At 23.9% G+C, this 20,571-nt stretch overlaps 1 protein-coding gene across 5 annotated transcripts in view; it reads left to right on the top strand.

Annotated features, from left to right (window-relative positions):
* LOC109602115 (homeobox protein abdominal-B) overlaps positions 1–20,571 on the top strand; it is a 176,015-nt gene that overhangs the window by 72,199 nt on the left and 83,245 nt on the right. For 4 of the 5 annotated variants that reach the window (XM_049965479.1, XM_049965482.1, XM_049965478.1 and 1 more), the window contains one exon: positions 13,905–13,950. The gene's annotated coding sequence lies outside the window, so the exon portion shown is untranslated. Of the gene's footprint in view, positions 1–4,344; positions 4,897–13,904; positions 13,951–20,571 lie in introns of those variants that run through there. The other variant, XM_049965480.1, reaches the window with a different exon arrangement.

Here is a 20,571-nt window from a genome sequence, read left to right as displayed (position 1 = left end):
ATATTCATTTCAGTTATGGAGGACGTGTCAATATCTATACTTTCGTTAAGCCTTATAGATACAATTTTGTTGGCTTGGCCATTTGCGAAATTGGCCCGAGTTGGAGATTAACAATTTTATTTGCTTTCATTTCAGGAAATTCACATTATACTCTTACAAACTGTTCCAATATTTACATTGATAAAGGTTAAATTATTCTATTATTTAAGAAACTTTGTAAGGTATAATTAATAACAATTTTATAGTAATAAAATTCTCTAATCAGATATGCACTTACAAACTTTAACAATTTTTATCTCGTTTTCTGTTGGATTTTTATTAGACTTTTTTTTAGATATCGACTTATTATTTAGAAGTGCATATCTGGTTAAATTAATTTCGGATAAGTAATGAAACATCCTGTATATGCATTTGGTTACTTTAATGGATAACACATATAAAAGCATATTGTTGTAAAAGTGCTATTATTATGTAATTAAAAATTAAAATCGTGCTAATGGAATAATTAAATAATAAATTAAAAATTGGTATATAAAGAGGAAAATATCAATACCAGTTTTAAAGACCATTTAAATTTTATAATATTTATTTTATTATTGAAACTGTATTATAAAAAGTTTGTTTTAAAAGCATTCTAATATCAAATAAATTTGATATAAAATATTTGATTTTTTGAATGTAAATTGAATCTAAAAATTATGTTTTTATATTTAAATGGAAAAAATATTATTTTTAAACTAATATACACATTTTTTATTAGTGATAATGGTAATAGTAGTTTCAATAAAATATAAATTTTAACTAATTATAAAAAATCTTAAGAAATATATTTATATACTTACACATTTTAAAAATACAAATCTATTGAAATTTGAGACTAAAAATTCAAAATTATATCTTGATTTTTAATAAAATAATGAAAAATTTAAAGCAAAATATAATAAACCAATTTAAAAAATCTTTTCTTTTTAGAAATTATAAATTTATTTTTATTAAATTTAGTTTTGAGATTAATATATTACTTATATATAGAAAATAAATAAATATTAACATGAAATTTTGTTTAGCCAGTTTAAAATCAATTTGCTTCTATTTGTTACTGAAATATTTTATTTAAAACTTATTTTATTGTCCCTTTTTTCTTGTTTTTCTATTTTCTACTGAATTATTCTGTTTAAAAGCTTAATTAAAAAAATTAATTTAATTTAAATTTAAATAGTAGACAATAATTCGATAAGAATTTTTGAATATTTTTAAAGAATACTTCAATTTTACATAATTAATAATTGTATTTTATATTAATACACGATTTTTTATTTATGGCTTATTTTAATGATTTCGAAAGTTAAATAAATGCACCAAAGGACCAAATTGCTGCATAAAATGATAATCAAGTTATTAAAGAGTAGTAACTGAATAAACATTTATGAAATTTATTAAAGAATAATTCATGCACTTATATTATTATTAGTACTTAGATTTCATAAAGTAAATAATGATGAATATGTAAATATTCATATGAGTAACATTAAACATTTTTGTCTTTTTATACTATTAAATAATTAATTTAGTATTTAAAAGTTCAAATGTGTGGTAAAATTTTAATTATGAATTAATTTTAAAGGGTAAAAAATTACTTTTTATTTAATTTCGATTTTACGAAATCATTAAACTTAGATCTTAATATATGAATTTCATTTATGTATATTAAAATAAAAAAGTAATATTAGGTAAATCATAGATTTCGAATGCCTTTTTTTCTTTTCTTTTTTTCTAGTTATTACCACTAAAATAATTATTTAAAAATGTTTATGTCTAATTTGTCTATTTCATTTAAAATATTTCAAAGTAATTTTTGTTGTAAAAGAATTATTTACATGTTAAATGCATTGTATGTATTAAACTAATTAATTTTTAACTATTTAATTTTTTTGGTCCTGTTAATAACTATTAATAATTTTATTTTTAAAGACAATTTTGATTTACTTCTTTTAATTTGAACAATTTATTTAAATAAATGTATCAAATCCATTAACATTCCAGTATAAAAGTAATAATTTAATAAATTTATTATTATTATTTAAAAGCAGTAATTTAATAAATAATAAGACATTCTTTATTTATTTATTTAAATTTTACAAAATATATAATAATGAAGTGCTCTTTAAATATAATTATTTATAAATATAACAAACTAATATTTGGTAAATCAAAGGTCATTTAATTTTTATTTTTTTTATTTTCACTACTTTAAAAATTTGTGACCCAACTTTCCATTATTATAAATATTATATTAGATACTATCAAAACGTATAAAACTAAATTTTAACTCAGTTTTTATTTTTTCTGGTTCATTAAATAGTTATAAATATGAATATAATATTATTAAAATATAAAATATGAATATCTATAAATTATTGAGAAAAAAATATATACTAAAAAATTAAAAAAATTCTCATTATTATCACCAATAAATTAATTATTAATAACAAAAAGCAGTAATTTAATAATTAATTCATTCTTTATTTATTATTTAGACTGCACAAATGATGGAGTTTTTTTTTTTAAAATTTAATTATACATAAGTATAAAAATCAAACATTATTTTAATTTTAATTTTTTACTCAGATAAACTTAACTTTAGAATAATTTAATACATTTATTAGTCTCATCTAAAAGCACTAATTTAAGTTATTCTTTACTTATTTATTATTTAAATTTTACAAAATTTATAATGATGAAGTAATATTAAATACTTTAATATAATAATAATATAGTCCTAATAAATAAATAAAGTATAAATAACTACTATATTACCTTATATTTTTTATAAATAGTAGATACTCTCAAAATTTATTTAAAATTAACTTTTAAGATGCTTTTTAATAATTATATAATTTTTCTGGTTTATTAAATAGTTATAAATGTGTTATTTTGTATTTACAGCTGTGTTCAATTTATTCGACAACAATACGATAAATTCTCAACATAATTATAAAAAGAGTAATTAAATAAATCAGAATTTCTTTCAAAATATGAAATATTCCTTTGCTCAGCTTGTTGAAATAAAATTACATTCAAAAATCATTATCATTTTCATCAACAGGTAATAATTTAATAAATTTATTATTATCATGAAAAATCCAAAGTAAAATCATTTTTACTTATTTATTATTTAAATTTTACAAAAATTATAATGATGAAGTGCTCTTAAATACTTTTATAATATAATATTAATAAATAAATAAAATTTGTAAATTTGTATGCCAACTTATTATACTTATTATCTAATATTTTTATAAATATTAGATACTCTCAAAATTTATTTAAAATTAACTTTTATCTCAGATGCTTTTTAATAATTATATAATTTTTCTTGTTCATTAAATGACTATAAATGTGATTTTTGTATTTATAGGTGGTTTTAATTTATTCGAAAACAATACGGTAAATTCTCATCATATGTATAAAAAAAATAATTAAATAAATCAGAAATGTGAAATATTCCTTTGTATAGCTTGTTGACAAAAAAGTACATTCAAAAACAAATAAAAAGTCCTTATCATTTTCATCATCAAGTAATAATTTAATCAATTTATTATTGTCATCAGAAAGCCATTCTAAAATCATTCTTTACTTATTTATTATTTAAATTTTATAAAAAATTATAATGATGTTAAATATTTTTAACTAATACTGATTCAAAATTATTTTATTTTAAAAATTTTTTCCTTGTTTTTTATTTTTACTACTTTACAAATTTGAAAGGCAACTTATTTTTTTATCTTATACTTTTATAAATATTATATACAATAAAAATGAATAAAATTCACTTTAAATTCATATATATTTTTTTAATAAATAGAGATAAATATTATATTTATAGCTTGTTTTAATAAATTCATATCACTATTGCAAAAAGAATAATTAATAATAATAGTATAAAATATTCTTTTAGATATACCAATTTAATGTTGGAAAAAAATTCCATTATAAAAGAGATAAAAATCCTCATCATCATCATCATCATGATCATAAATACATGAATGCAACAATTTGTCAAATAAATATAGCACCTAATTTATGTGTCATCCTAACGAAAATTTATTGTCTTCATAAAATCAATGACGTTGCAAACACACACGGAAGGTCACAAATGTATTATTGTCGGCAAGAGCTCAACGTTGTCGTGCTCGTAATGACGGAAGACTTATTTTACCTAAGTCACAGACGACGGTGCAACCGACACACTCTCGCCGTATGAAAAGTCCTCAGACAGAGCTGTTGTGGCACAGTAAGTGGACACAATCTTAAAGCCATTTGTCATATAAATGTAATAGCGGTTGATTGGTGCGTGAGCTGAACAACCGAAGCCGCCTAGCTCTTCGTATCGTGCATGTGTGTGTGTACGTTCCCCCTGATCAAGTGGCAAGTTGGCGGTCAACGTTTCCGCCGATAAAACCTCAGGTTGTTCAAACAGTTTCGTGCGAATTCCTCGACCGGCCGGTCAACGCAAAAAAAATCGACCGAAGATCGGACACGAGCGATAAAACCGTCCCCCGGGTCCCGGTGCCCAATTAACGTGTCGGCCCGACTTGTGCGGCGAGGAACTCGAGGAATTTCCCAATTAGAATTTTCGATTTTCTCGAAACGAGTTCCCCGAGAGCGCACCGAGACAAAACCAGTTCTGGTCGCCGGTCGGCCGGGATATTTTCGTTTCGACGCCATTTTCGACCACCGCCGCGAACGATAATCGAATCAATATGGTGGCGATGTCTTAATAATTTCGCTCAGTGACATCGGGGTAGGTGCGTTTTTGTGATGTGCGCGCATCCACTGCTTACAGGAAGTGTTCGTCTGTTGTCGCACGTAGCCACGCTTAAGTTTTGTTTACATGTAAGCCATTTTTATTAATAAACAGATATTATGTTATCTGTCAGCAATTGTATAATGATTTAAATTTCATAATATAAAATATTTATCAATTAGTGACAAAGTAAAATTACTTATAATTCCTTTTTAAAGTATCAAGTCCAATTAAAGAGGGTCCAACTAACTTGATTAACGGATACTAATTTACAAGATTATATATTTATATTAACAACATGAACAAATTTATTAGTGTATATTTACAAAAAGAGTTATCCAATGAAATTAACTATACCAGTAACTTAATATATGCATATTTCTTGTATAAATTTGATATACAATTTTTTGATAAATAGAATAAAATTATAAATATTATTAAGTTAATGTTAATCCATAAATTCGAATTATTGCTAATTATATATATATATATATATATATATATATATATATATATATATATATATATATTAAATATAATTAGTAATGGATAACTTCCTGGTAAAATATGTATTACGATATAATACTATATTAACTAATTAAGTTGATTCTATACAATACATTTTAGAAAATATAAAATTTAAAAAACATACTATAATATTTATAATGCTTTACTCTGATAACTGCGCAGTGCATTGAGTTTGTGGTTTCGTGCTGCGCAGACCTTTAAAGCGTGTTGTATCTTAATAAATTCTATAAATAATAAGATTTATATTAACCTATACAGTTTAATATAAATCTTATATAAAAAATAATGATACAACGTAAAAATCTCAAAAACACTGCTATAAAATTTAAATTTTTATTATTTTCCTTTATTAAATAAAGCATATTCATAAACTAGTAAATAATTAATAATCGCAAAAAACAATTTTCTTCATAATAGTGACATATAATTTCTTTCACTATTTTCAACCTAACATCTTAAATTAAAAAAAAAAAGAAGTATTGATTATGAATGTTTTATTTAGTAAATATTTTAAACATTTATTTATAAAATATTTTGACATAAAATTAACCTTGTTAGTAACTTGATGTAATATATATGCATATTTCTTTTACAAATTTGATATATAACTATCTTGAAAGATACAATCAAATTACAAATTTACTCTAATAGCTGCGCAATGCATTAAGATATTGGTTCCGTGCTGCGCAGACCTTTAAAACGTGTTGTATCTTAATAAATTTTATAAATAATAATATTTATATAAAACTGTATTAAAAAATAATAGTACAACGTAAAAATCACAAAAACATTACTATAAAATTTAAATTTTTATTATTTTCCTTTATTTAATTAAGCATATTCATAAATTAGTAAATAATTAATAATCACAAAAAGCAATATTCTTCATAATAATGACATATAATTTCTTTCACTATTTTTAACCTAACAAATTAAATTAAAAAAAAGATGAAGTATTGATTATGAATATTTTATTTAGTAAATATATTAAACATTTATTTATAAAATATTTATTTAATATTTTGATATAAAATTAACCTTGTCAGTAACTTGATGTAATATATATGCATATTTCTTTTAAAATTTGATATACAACTATCTTGAAAAGTACAATAAAATTAAAAATATTATTAAAATAATGTTAATGGACATATTCGAATGATTGTTAACTAAATAAAACATAATGACTTAATATATGCATATTTCCTTTATAAATTTGATATACAATTATTTTGAAAGATCAATAAAATTACAAATATTATTAAGTTAATATTAATCCATAAATTCGAATTATTGCTAATTATATAAAACATAATATCTAGAAATATATTAAATAAAATTAGCAATGGATAACTTCCTGGTAAAATATGTATTACGATATAATACAATATTAACAATGCAATTGAATTTCAAGTTGATTCTATACAATACATTTTAAAAAATATAAAATTTAAAAAGCATAAAAAATATATACTATAATAATTATAATGCTTTACTCTAATAGCTGCGCAGTGCATTAAGTTTGTGGTTCCGTGCTGCGCAGATTTTTAAAGGGTTCGATTTACTCTAAAAGCTGCGTAGTGTATTCCAATTGTGTCCCCGTTCTGCGCAAATGTTTAAAGTGCTTGTATATTAATAAATTTTTGTGAGTAAAAATAGTTTTTGCCTATAACAGAAACACTGCTGCAGAATTTGAATATCTATCATTTCTCTTTACTTACTAAAACATTTTTTTAAACTTTATTTAGTAATCAATAATTAGAAAACATTTAGATTTTGTAACATATTAACTGTTTCATCATAACTTCATAAAATTAATTATTGGCTATAAATATTTTTTTTAGTAAATATTTTAAACAATTAAATAAAATATTTATTTTATATTTTGACATAAAAAAATTTTAAAAACTGTTGATATACCATAGTTGGTATTCAAGTAATCTGATAATACTACTAAATTTTAATAGAATTTATATACCATCCCAGTAATGCTTTACTCTAATAGCTGCGCAGTGCATTCCATTTGTGGTTATGCACTGCGCAGACCTTTAAAGCCTTTGTATCTTAATAAATTTTACAATAAAAAATGTAACACAATTTTTTACTTTTATATTAGAAAAATTGTGTAAAAAATGATAATACAACGTACAATACTGCTGTAAATTTTGAATTTTTGTTATTTTCCTTTATTTAATAAAGCATAATTATGAAATTTAGTAAGTAATTAATAATAACAAAAAAGCTTGTACTTGAAGCAATTTTACTCATAATAATGATATATAATTTTGTTCACTATTTTATATGTAATATAATAAAGTAACAAAAAATGATTATTAATATTTTACGTTGTAAATATTATAAAATATTTATTTAATATTTTGCCATAACAAATTTTTTAAAATTATTGATATTCCATGTTAGTTATTCAAGTAATCTAGCAAGACTACAAATTGTTAAAATAATTTTAATACCATTCTGGTAATATTTTAGTCTAATATTTGCGCAGTGCATTCTATTTATGGTTCCGTACTGCGCAGTTCTTTAAAGCGTTTGTATTTTAATAAATTTTACAATAAAAAAATGTAAATTTTTTTACTTTTTTATATTATAAAAACTGTATTAAAAAATACAAGATACAACGTAAAACACCGCTGCAAAATTTGAAATTTTATTATTATCTATTATTCAATAATAAAAATTAATAAATAATTAATAATTGGAAAACAACTTGAGTTTGAAACAATTTTCCTCATAATAATGTTATATATTTTTTATATTATTATTATTATTATATTGACCGTAACATCATAAATTTAGAAAAAAAAATAAGTATTGATTATGAATATCTTATTTTGTAAATATTTTAAATATTTACTTATGAAATATTTATTTAGTATTTTGTCATAACAAATTTTTAAAAATTATTAATATTCCATAGTAGTTATTCAAGTTATCTAACAAGGCTATAAATTTTAACAATAATTTGCATTCCATTTGTGGATCCGTACTGCGCAGTCCTTTAAAGAGTTTGAATCCTGATAATTTTTCAAGTGTTAAAAAACTGTTGTAAAAGTCTTATGAGAACATTTTAATATAAAAATTAATAGTTAATCAATAATTTCAGAAATGGTTTTGGAGCATTTTTGATCATTATAATATTACATTTTTTTTCTTTTTTTTTAAATTAACACTAATATTATAACTTTAAAAATATTTAATTGAGTATGTACATTTTATTAACTAAAAATATTAAATATTTATTTATAAAATATTAATTTAATATGTTGACAAAAAAAAATTTCATAAATTTTAAGATTTATTGGTACACCACAGCAGTTATTCAAGTTATCTTTCTTTTTCTACTTACAAAATGGATAAATTATAAAAAAGTATATTTAATTACCGTTAATTAACTATAATACTTATTTAGAAACTTATTGTTTACATTTAGTTCCACTCATTATGTCAATTATTGAAATTGATATTCAAGGTTTTTAAATAACACTGTAGACTGTATTAAAATCCTTTAGATTAGTTCTATACAATGTACTTTGTGTTTTTGTACTGCACAGATCTTTAAAGGGTATGTCAAGTATTTGTATCTTAAACAATGAAACTATGTCAAGAAAAGTTTTTTCATGGCTTTTATAAAACATATTTATAAAATTTGGAGCAATTATTTTCTTTATACAGAATATAAAATATTCATTCAATATTTTATCATGAAAATGTTTAATAAACTAATAAGTAAATCATGAGTTTTTTAAATTATAAAAAAAATATAGATAAATACAGAAATAAATTAAAAAAAAAAATTAAAAATAAATAATTAATAACTGAAGACTTTATATAGTACATGTTTTAAATTTTATTAAAATCTTTCCAAGAAAGAAGAATAAAAAACTATTAAAGAGAACAAATATGTCATTTAATTGGACCAGTTCAGTATTACAAAAACATAAATTTAATTGAACAATTAAAGAATAATAGTTAATTTTAAAAATAATTCGACATTATGGACATGATTAGAAAAAATGTTAAATAAAATTACTTTTACATAAAAATATGTGTTGCAATTTGATGGAAAAATTAATATTTAAAAAGACATTCTTTTACTTACCCACACCTTTTCATGCAGATGTTGTTATATCCCATCCTAATGACTAAATTAAGGAAGATAAACGTCATCTACCTAAGACAAAAATTCCTAACTTGACTTATCTCGAACCTAGTCAATTAGAAACATTCTTTCTACCGGCCGCCATTTCAGCCAATTTTTCAGTTGCACCACGGTTCCACCGCGACGAACGGAAGCGAACAACTAATCAAAAATCTTGTGGTCAGACTGAAAAACCGCAAAATACATTACGTAACTTACCTGAAAAGTGAAATCGCTCCAGTTTTTTTTTTCATCCGTCTTCCGCACACCCCGAACCCCATCCGTCCAGATTTTATTGTACCATCATAAAAATCGAGAGTGCCTTACGAAATTTGTTTAGCCTTTGTCATTCACTATGCAAATCACCGTGTATAATGTGGAGTTATTTATGGCTGAAAACATTTTTTGCATGCGTAGGAACGAAATCGAGAGGGATTTTAGGATTTTATGATTTTATTGGTGTCTTCATTCAGACCCTCGTTCAATTATACCAATCCGCTTTTTTTTTTCAGGACTCCGTGCCGGTTTAATATTCTGGAATTAATGGGGTTTTATACAGAAGAGTTTTGAAATAATTCAATTTTGCGGGACGCAGTAAAATATGAATCCAATTTATATTAGGTCTTATTTTATTACAATTTTTTGAACGGGACGTCCCCAAAAGTCATTGTGGGTGGGTGTTCAAAATTTTATTAGTTAACATAAAATACATTTTCATTGTATTTTATGTTAATTCTTCTTTTGTTTCTGTTACAGCTTGTTTATTTTTAAGTGTGAACCAAGATGCAGCTGATAAACTTAATTTAACTTCAGTGGGGAGGGTTTCTCCCTTTCACGTGTGGATGTTAGTAGGAACTATTTCGGGAAATGATGCCAAGACAAACTCTTAAAATAGATTTTGACTAACAAGGGCGTTAACATAAGAACACCATATATTTATTTTGATCAAAGACGTTTTAAAATTAAAATTATATTTAAAAAAATAATTTAAAATGATTTCTTTGGTATTTTAGACTGTTTTAAATTTTATATATGTATAATTAAATATATCTAATACTAATCAATTTATGCTCCTCTTAATCCAATTAAATAATTGGTGTCCCAATTTTGATTTGATTTCTGAAATGTCTAAGAAAAATGACCTTCAGTCAATTTTGAATTGAAACAATAAAACAAAAATTAACTTAACTTTTAAGGCAACTTTTTTCGCAATATAAAAAAATTAATTCAAAACATAAGCTATTTAAAATTTCGAGGTAAATTAATAAAAAGGAAATACAATTTATTATATCACAGATTATATATTTTTGGAAAAATTTTCTAAGATATAAAATATGGAGAATCTGAAAATACTTTTAATAATTAAAATCAACTATTAAATATCAGGATTTACCAAATTTAGCAAAATGGAATTATTTTGATTGTGGCACAATTTTAACTAATTTTCATCATTATAAAATTCATATAATTTAATGAAATCATTAATTTTACTTTTCAGTTATAATTTTTTTTATTATTATGTATATTATTTATATTTTTGTAGAACAGTTTTAAATTATATTATATAAAATTTAAATATTCAGTTCATAATTTAGATAAAAGTAAAATCTTTTTTAATTTAATATAAAATATATAAATATTGACATTTTTAGACAAGAATATAACTTTAAAACATAACTTAATTAGTGTAAACCATTTACTATTATAAATTTATAGTTATTAAAGTAACTGTGTTCATTCATAAAATACTTTTTTTATCGAAATATTAAATTTTGTAAGTAAAATTTTTATAATATGAAATTACAAATTATAATTCAACAATTGTCATAAAATTTAGTCATTTAAATAACACATTTTGTCTTTCTTGTGCAGTTGAAATGTTTATTTTTCTGGCTGACAGATTTATTCCCTCCGATAGATAAAAGATTCCGAAATTCCCTCGCACAAAAATCCCATGCCCAGCCCCCTATCGAGGTATCTTTGCTTCTGAAAACGTGGGTACGTATCCGACGGGGGACCCCGAAACAACCAAATACGTCTACCCTCACGGACAGTCTTACCATTTTACAGTCCCATGTTCTGGTTGGTCGGCCAGATCTGATTTGAAATCGGCCCTTCTCCCCATCGTTAATGTCGGCACACATTTTTAGCACAATAAGTTTACGTGCTCTGTCAAGGACACTGGACTCGTAAAGGGTTGATATTGTTTTTTTTTTGTTGTTGGTTATTTGGTTGAACGTTTCCGAAAGTGTTGTGTGAAGTTGTTGTTGATTGTGTATTGTTCGAATTTTGTGTTATTTTTGTGCTGATGAATTTTTTAGGATTTTTCGAAGCTTGTAAGTTTTAAGTTTTGGTTTCTCAACTGAGCATTAATATCTAAAATATTTTTAATGTGATTTACTGTCTTAAATAATTATAACTATAAAATCAGGACAATAAATTATTAAATTATAAAATAATAAGAACTAAACATATTATTCTCTTTTAGAATTTTTAAATAAAATAGGAGTGTCTCTGTTAAACTGTTACTTAAAATAATTTTAACTGAAGACGTATCTTCAAACATAAACTCTTATATTTTATAATTACAAAAGCTAAACATATTAATCCTTTTTAGAATTTTTAAATAATGTATAAGTGTCTCTATTAACCTATTATCTAAAATAATTATAACTATAGCCAAATCATCAAAAAAATTCTTAAATTTTATATTACAAGAACTAAACATATTATTTCTTTTCAAAAGTTTTAAATAAAATAGGAGTGTCTCTATTAATCTACTATTTAAAATAATTATAACTACAGACATATCATCTTCAAACAAAAATTCTTATATTTTACAATTAATAAACTAAATATTTTATTCCATTTTAGAATTTTTAAATAAAGTAAAAGTCATCAAAAAAATTCTTAAATTTAATAATTCCAAGAACTGAACATATTTTTCTGAATTTAGTACTTAAAAATATTAATAATAAAAGAATGAGTGCACAAGAAACAAATCATGAGAGTTCAATAATTTAGTACCAAAGCTTCTCAAGTTTAATGGTGTGTTTATTGTCAATTAATAATGAATTTAATACACATTTCACTAAGCTTAATTTGAATTAACTCACTAATTAGTAGTTGTTAATAGTTCTCAGTTTTTTCTTAAATTTTATGAATTAAGGAATAATTAATTTAATTTAGGAGATAAAATCTTAAGAAAAAGCTTTGCAGGGAGAAAATTATAATTTTAACAATCTGAAATCAACAAAAATATAATATATGAAAATATATTATATAAATATAATAAATAAATATTAAAGATTCTTTTATCCTGTAAAGCCTTTTCTTAATAAGATTTTCCTATTTTTGTGGTAAATATAAAATAATTATAATTAAACCTTACTTAATAATTATTATCCTTATTTTTTATAATATGTAAGTTTTATTTTAATGTTACGTATTTTTTTAGATTTAAAGTAACCTAAGTATAAATTGGTAAAACACATTCATAATTCATAAATGCACAATATATTTTTGAAATTTTTACGTCATTCCAACAAATACAATCGCACATAAATTGCGAGGCTTTGATAAACATTTAACACAAATCCAATTTATGTTGATCTGCAAATTCAATTTGTAGACAATTCTGCCGTGGGAAAATTTTCTATTGTCAGAAAAATGTAAACACCCGATAACATAAATTAAGTACGTTACTGTTGTTGGTAATCTAAAAACGACAGTTGTAATTTGACTTGCTTCTCTTTACTTGTTCCAATTTACCAAGTTGTATAACAAAATTTATGTTTCCATAATTTTATAACGCTGTTAAATACTAATAAATTTAAGAACCTTTAACCAAAGCGTGGTTTACCATAATTACCGATTATAAATATAAACGACAGAAAATTGACTTAAATATAACTTAATAAGTCATTATTAACCTCCTGTTTGTCCTTCGAGGAAGTAACGAATTTTTGACGTGCTGTTTTATTCATTTTTTCGACACTTCAGACGCAAAAATGCGTCGTAAATATTTTAAATATTGGAAGAGAACACGCCACGTATCCGTAAATATTCACAAGTAGCACTAAAACAGGGAAAACCTTAAAGGAAATTTACACTAGTTTTATGCGATCGACACGTGTTACAAACATTACGAAGTGAAATATTGTCTGGCTGGGAAATTCTGAAGCAGACAGAACGGAATTTAAGTGTTTAACTAAATAAGACTTAAACAAAGGACCAACCTGTGTCCTTATATATTATTTACAAAACTAGTTAGTTAATGAAGCCTACAATCTATCTATAATTTATTCGTGTAATCTGAGTGCCTTAATTTCTTTAATTTTTATTTTGCCTTATAATTAAACTAGATAAAATTAATGGAGGAACTGATTTGATTTTTTTTCTCTGTTTCAGCTGTTGTGGGAACTTTGGTACTTGCTTTCCTGTAAACATATCATAGGTAAGTGCCCATATTTGAGTATTTGATTATCCTTGACTTTGGAAATAAAATCACGATAGGCAAATCTTTAATAATATTTAATGGCATTTTTATGGGTCATAAAACTTCAATTAATACACACTTTATTTTCTAATTTATAGAGAAAAAAATATACAAATTAATCATTAATAAAATAATAGTTCTTTTGTTAAAACAAAAATTAAACAATTTCATTACACAAAGAAAATTAAAAGTTTATATAATATAATTTTAGTATAGGTGTAAAAACTTATTTTAGTAATTAAATATTATAACTGTAACTGTCATAATGTTAAAACACTTTTCTTGTAATGTACCTACATTTATCAAGTTCATAAAAGAAAACCTTTATGTATTTTATTATTTAAGAAAGTAATTTGAAATTAAGGTGCATCTTTACTGGCATTGTAAATTAAAATTTATTTAAAGTTAATATCCTAAAGTCAGGATAAAGAAACTCATACATATTTACAAACCTTATTAGAAGCGAATCTCAGGGAAAAGTCATAAACCCTGTTTATATTTCACGAAATGATTTACTTATCTACATCGAGACCCCGACTAATATGTGGCCTCCCCAAAGAATTTTTCTGACGTTTCATAATTTACATTTTAATATAAAAAAAAAAAACGAAGAAAGAGGCGGAACTTTTTATTTCCATGCGGAATTAGATTTTTCGTTTTAGTGTTTTGGTGTGGCTGCGTGGAAGCTTTCTCCTGGGCGAGCTTTATTTTACTCAACTTTCCGACTTTTACGGTCTTTCGTTTATTTTCCTTTTGGTCCCGTGCAAGAGACCAGAAACAAGGACGAGGCGTTTCCAGCTTGGCAATGCAAAGAATACTCGGTTTCGCTGATGCGGGGCAATTTATTGATGATATTGGGCTTTTTGGTTGAAAAATTATTTCACTGTCAATTGCACATAATTATCTATCATTATATAAATGTGGACAGATATTAAAAAATTTAACTATGGTTTATATATAATAGTATGACTGATATTTCTTAATTATCTACGGTTGACAGGTTTCTAAAGTGTAATTACTTTTTTATTTAATTTTTTATAGTTCAAAAAACTTTACAGACATTTTTTTTCGTAATAGAAAATACTTATCTAAAAAAATTTACTCCTTAAAATTTTAATATATGTACAACTCTTTTATTTCGCATGAAAATCACAATTGATTTGCCTTCAAAAGGCATAAAAAAGCTTTACAGAAATACATAATATCAAAGATTTTTTATTTTATCCATGATATTTCCAATAAATTTTAAAATAATTAACACTGTCGATGAAACTTATGTAATATAATTCAAATGAAAAAAAATGATTTTTCCTTTAAAATGACAAAAAAATATCAAGATTCTTTACGTAATAAAGAATACTTATCACAAAAAAATTTTGATATATGTGCAACTTTTTTATTTCTCATGGAAATCACAGTAGATTTGCTCTTAAAATTTCAGAAAAAAAGCTTTACAGAAATTTATAATACCAAATCTTGTAAAACAATATTTCCCATAAATTTTAAAATAATTGACATTGTCTAAGATATGATTAAAATGAAAAAAATAATGATTTTGCCTTTAAAATACCAAAAAAATATAATTGATGATAAATTACATCCTTAAATTTTTTAAAAAAGATTTTACAGAAATACATAACATATGTACAATATTATTATATATATATATATATATATATATATATATATATATATATATATATATATATATATATATATTAAAAAAAAGTTTAATTTAATTAACATCCAATATTTTAATATTATCTATATATAAATGACATTTCTAGTAAAATTCTGGATATTTAAAATTATCAGTGAAATTTACGTAATGTGTTTCAGATAAAAAAAAATGATGATGTTGCCTTTAAAATGTGAAAAAAATGAAAATTTGCCTTTAAAATGTCAGAAAAAAGTTTAATTTAGTTAACATCCAATATTTTAATATTATCTATATAAATGACATTTCTAGTAAAATTCTAGATATTTAAAATTATCAGTAAAATTTACGTAATGTGTTTTAGATAAAAAAATGATGATGTTGCCTTTAAAATGTGAAAAAAATGAAAATTTGCCTTTAAAATGTCAGAAAAAAGTTTAATTTAATTCACATCTAATATTTTTATTTTATCTATATGTAAATGATATTTTTATTAAAATTCAAGATATTTAAAATTATCAGTGAAATTTGCGTAATATGTTTCAGATAAAAAAATGATGAGTTTGCCTTTAAAATGTGAAAAATTGGAAGATTTTTCTTAAAAATGTGAGAAAACAATGTTTTATTTAATTAACATCCAATATTTTTTTTATCTATGTATAAACGTTACTTCTAGTAAAATTCAAGATATTTAAAATTATCAATGAAATTTACTTAATCTGTTTCAGATAAAAAAAATGATGTTGCCTTTAAAATGTCAGAAAAAAAAGTTTAATTTAATTAAAAACCAATATTTTTATTTTATCTATATATAAAAAATATTTCTAGTAAAATTCAAAATATTTAAAATTATCAGTGAAATTTACGTAACGTGTTTCAGATAAAAAAATGATGACTTTGCCTTCAAAATGTCAGAAAAAAATGTTTAATTTAATTAACGTCCAATATTTTTATTTTATCTATATATAAACTATAATTTTAGTAAAATTCTAGATATTTAAAATTATCATTGAAATTTACGTAATGTGTTTCAGATAAAAATGATGATTTTGCCGTTAAAATGTGAAAAAAATGAAGATTTGTCTTTAAAATATCAGAAAAAAATGTTTAATTTAATTAACATCCAATATTTTTATTTTCTATATATATAAAGGATATTTAAAATTATGAGTAAAATTTACGTAATGCGTTTTAGATAAAAAAATGATAATTTTGCCTTTAAAATGTAAAAAAAAACTACACTAAAAAAATATATAATTGGTGATATATTAATAACCTATTCTTCAGACTTTTAACTTTTTTATTTCACAGTTGATTTGCTTTTAAAATATCAGAAAAAAGCTTTACAAAAATGAATAATATGCAATATTTTATTTATATTTAAGGATATTTCTAGAAAATTTAGAAATTTTTATATATTTTATTTCAAATAAAAAATAATAAATATGTCATTAAAATATAAAACTTTCAAAAAATAACCTTAAAACATCTATTAAATAAATAGATAAATATTAATTTTCAGTAGGTATATTTAAAATAATGTTGAAAGAAATTATCAAAGGTATAAATCATCACCATTATTTTATCTAATAAAATTTCTATTAAATTTTGAGATATCTTTATCATATTATAGGCAAATTTTATAATAATAACTATGATTTTCATTTGGAATAAAAAATTACAATAGAAATTTATAGGAAACATATTTTGCCATCTTATTTTACTTACTTGACAAACAAAAATAGATTAATACACTTATTTCGAAATCTGCAAAATATAATAAATATATGCTCATAATAGGCAAGACCAACTAATTACACCCTATTTGATTAAGTTTCTTTCTTTATTAAATGAAAGGCTCGGCTTTTGGTCTACTAGAATATTTTCTGGTGTCCTGAGGAAAATCCAATATCCATTTACTGAAAATATGTATTTATTGAGCCGGAACAGTGGCGCCTCCCACCAGGAACAGGGCGGCCAATGGAAACACCGTCGCCCATAAAAATGTGTGTAGTTGCAAGTGCAATTTTTTCCAAGATTATCTTGGCTGAAATATTATTTAGATATATCAGGACCGAAGTGACAGGCCTATAAATATTGTAGAATATAATTTACGACCAGGTCTACCTGCATGTATAAAACGCCTCGACCTACTCGCCTTGTTGCGGAGCCAAGGCGCAATTTACAACACACGTACGCCATTCACCCCTCTATCCGTTCCTTTTTTCAGCGAAGGCTGAAAGGCCGCGACAACGTGCTGCCGTCCATTGTGCAACTATGTAACCCACACAATACAACGTTTAACCGACTTAAATAATGCCGAATAATTAATTAAATCACAAGCGTCCAATTAAGGCGCCTGACCGCAGCGTAATTCAAAGATGCCAAAATTAATTAGCGTTAATTAAAGGCCGACATGCACTGCATATGCATGTGTTTCCTGGAAGCGGCGCAGCCGACATCGTAAACGGGGCATTGTTGTGTTCATTCACCCAATGGGTTTTATTTTTTTCGTCTAGCCGTATAAAATGTATATTGTATTATCTGCAGGCGCGAAAAAATGTAAACCTTTTAATGGGACACTGGCATTTAACTGGATTATCTTTATGGCCGCACGGAAAGGTTCCTCCTGATGTCTGGTTTACCAGAAAATTAGATAGTGCATTTTATATGCATGGCCGTGTAGAAAAATTAAACTCGCCAGACAAAGGATTCATTATGGTACTACGACGTTCAAAACAAATCACAACGAGCCTTGTAACAATTTTATATTATTAATAGTGTCTAAAGTGGGATGTAAAAATTGCGATTATTGAAACTGTGTCAATTGAAACAAGTAGCCAATAATGGCCATAAAATTTAACACTTAATTTGTATAGATTTTACCCCAAAGCACGACCATATCCATATAATGGGTCCTCATAAAAACATTACCTATATATCTTGCCATTAACTTCGATATTATTGCTCCTTGGTTTACTAGGTATATGGACAGTTAAGTGCCTTTACTGATTTATGATGGAGTCATATCAATAAACGAATGAAAATTTCAGTAGCTGCTCTCCATATAATTGTTGCGTTTATTGTTAATAATGATAATTGGTTGTGTGTCAACAAATATTTGTTTTCGTACTATGGACACAACTTAAGAGTTTGCATTAAGCACATAAACATAATTTATTGTTTTATTATTACGTGCAAAGTAGTTTACCTATTTTACAAGTAGCTGTTTGTGTTTGTCAAACACTCGTCGTTTTATTTATGATTTACTACTAACTAATATATTGTAATTACTTATTGTAAAAGTATGATGTTACAAAAAAGTTGTTTGTTCTGCTAAAATTTTATTGCACGGAATAGATTTTAGTTTCAACAATAAATTCCGCTGTTTTCGTAAAAAGCAATGGCTCGGAAGATAGTGTCTATCCACGAGTAGAATGCCATCCCCCGGAATATTCACAGATCATCAATTTTATCCGTGGAATTGGTGGCTCAAATTATATTCCCACGTCGCCGAAGTTTCTCAAAACAATTCAAAAATTGCGAATTTGTATCGGGACACCGGGACGGGGATGCTGCGAAAAGGTAACTCCATCATTAAAAATTTTATTGTCAAGTTAGTGTAGCAGTTTGCACGTAAAGAAATGGCCCATAATGATATTGTTACATCAATAAACTTATCTGGCACATCTAAACATTTGATACAGCTTTTATATCCCCATAAAAATTTAATTTCGAATATTATTGACGGACCTGTTAGATCTTTAGTTAAATGTTTTTTACGCTTACCATGAATAGACAAGTACCCGATTCATTTGGGAAGTTTATGATTTTATTCGAAGTTACTCGTATTTAATTGGTACACGAGTTTCATAGTTGAATTGGAAAACTTAATTATCGACTAATTAACTAACAGTTATTTTAATTTTTCTCATTGGTCACAGGTAAATTGATATAGTCATGGAAAACAACATTTAAACCATATGGCAATTTAACTTTCTAACTATATAAGGAAAACACCTAATCAGGTCAATAATATTGCATGCAACCATGTCCAATTGTAATTTACTGTCCTTATTATTGAAACGTCAAAGTTTAAACCACAACAACAGAGACAAATACATATTTCTTTAATTAGTCGTTTCTAACTTCATAATGTAACCTTTCTAAATACAAATCATGTGTGGTCCCTTCATCTTGAAGCAGCCTTGAAAGTGATACCTTGACATGAAATATGTATCCCCTCAACATTCTTTTGGACTTTGTAATTTATTACTCAAAACCACCACACAATAATTATAACAAGCTTCTTTAAATTTTCAAAATTTACCAATACTTTTTGTTGTGTTAGTAATTGGTGTTGCTTTAATCTAATTGCTGTCGTATGTTGCAATTTTCCTGTTAGTAGTAAATTATATATTTTTTTTTTAATTATATACGTCAGATAACAGTAATTACATAGTTGTCGTAAAGTCAATAATTAAAGGAACACAAGTGGGACAAAATATTTTGCATATCTTAGTTTAATCAAATAAGGAAGGAATAAACAAAGATTATTACAATTTTTCTAATTATAATAAAGCTTATTTAAATATATCATAACAATAATTGTGTAATAAGGCAATTTAATAAAATTACAAATATAATTTGATGAATAAATTGGTCTATCAATTTTAATGTAAGTCACTATCATTATATAATATTATTCAAGCAATATGTCATATTTTATTGTACTCAATAACTCTCAATAATAAAGTTATATTTGATACAACATAAAATAAACCATACTTTTTAATATACAAAATATTGTGTGTATTTGTTCCTCTTTGAAATTTTAAGAGAAGCTTTGTCCATTGAACTTCTTAAGTTGTATAATATTGATAGCATACATAATTATATTATATATTTATATATTTATAAAC

Source organism: Aethina tumida, chromosome 3, assembly GCF_024364675.1.
Source record: "Aethina tumida isolate Nest 87 chromosome 3, icAetTumi1.1, whole genome shotgun sequence".
Classification (NCBI taxonomy): Eukaryota; Metazoa; Arthropoda; class Insecta; order Coleoptera; family Nitidulidae; genus Aethina; species Aethina tumida.
The sequence above is the reverse complement of the archived record's forward strand: the minus strand, read 5'-3'. Positions and strand labels throughout refer to the sequence as shown.